The sequence below is a fragment of the Lipotes vexillifer genome, unplaced genomic scaffold (genome assembly GCF_000442215.2).
Source record: "Lipotes vexillifer unplaced genomic scaffold, Lipotes_vexillifer_v1.1 scaffold1752, whole genome shotgun sequence".
In the NCBI taxonomy this organism is placed as follows: Eukaryota; Metazoa; Chordata; class Mammalia; order Artiodactyla; family Lipotidae; genus Lipotes; species Lipotes vexillifer.
The window spans coordinates 53,144-54,599 of NW_006769341.1; positions in this window are offsets into that span (position 1 = coordinate 53,144).

Consider the following 1,456-nt stretch of genomic DNA (forward strand, 5'->3'; position numbering starts at 1 on the left):
TCCTCCCCCAAATCCTATGAGGTAGGTGCTAATGTTATCCCCTATCTTATTTTACAAATAAGAGAATTGCAGGACAGCAAAGCTATGCAACAGATAGGAGGTGGTAGAGCAGGAATTCAGACCCATACAGTCTAGTTCCTAAGTCAGTTTCATTAATTAATAAGTCCCAAATCTATAACTCATTCTTTCTTTTATCCATCTACTGTTTGAGACCTTTTCTGTGCTATGCACTGCCTGCCCATTACACATCACAATCTCAGTACCATATTTAGGAGTTCTGATTCCCCTGACATAGTTCTTTCCACTTAATAAAAATATAAGAAATATACTTTTCATTCAATCAATTTATTGAGCATCTACTATGTCCCAGGCAAGGCCCTGGAGATATAAAAGACAATAAGACAGATAGAGCCTTCGTATTCCTACGGAGCTCATGGTTTAGTGGGAGGAAACCAGGAGAGTGTGGTAAGTACTGAAGGGGAGATTGGAGCACTGAGTAAGAGGACTTAAACCAGTTGCCAGTAAAGTCTTCCAGGAAGAAGCAATGTCTAGGAGATCAATTTCTGCTGTGACAGTGTGAGGAGCTCTGTGGAACTGCTTTCCTGTGAAACTCATTAAAAAACCAAACAAAATAATTTAAAGGCTCTAGAAATGGTTTTAAGGGCATATATTAAGTGGAAGAACATCTATTCAAGAAAATCTATAAAAACTTCATAAGAAATATGAGTCTGTGGTATTTGAACCTAGACCTCTCCCTCCCTCTCACTCCCAGGTCAAGGAGGCATATACTGCACTCCTGTCAGTCAAGAACACAGGACATCCTCTTCCTGCAGCTTGCAGCCATGGGGATTTCTTCCTGGGAAGAGAAGGATATCAGCATTTCTTATTCTGCTCCAACTACTGAGATTGTGAGGTTAAGCTCCAGGTGAGTACAGTTGAGAGGTGGGGGCTCTTTCCTTCCAACCAGCCCCCACTGACAGAATGGAGGCTGTCCTGTGGGTGTGGCACCACTGAGAATACTGGAGCCCTGATCATTCTTGGTTTGGCTTAAAAGGCATGGTTCCACACTATCAGAAGCAAGGTGAGAGGACATCAGGCTACTGTTTCCTTTCTACCAACATTGAGACACCAGCTCCTAAAGCAGAAGTGTCATTCAAAGATAAGAGTGCCATTGTCCCCACTCCCAGATCCAGAGCCCTGGCTCAGAGATTTTGCCTGGGGAGAGAAGAAAGCCATAAGTAATATAGGTTCTAAAATTTCCCCAATGGGACTTACTTTATTTGCAACAGAGCATGGAGACTATTCAAGCCAAAGGTGCTCTAAAAACAGTAGTGGTTGTGGTGGAGGCAATTGGGAAGTGATTCTTGGGTTTGGTGAAGATAACAGTTAACTGAAAGCTGGCTAGATTGTTTTAAAAATCCAGGTAAGAAGATGGCTGTGGGGAGTTCTCTTTCCC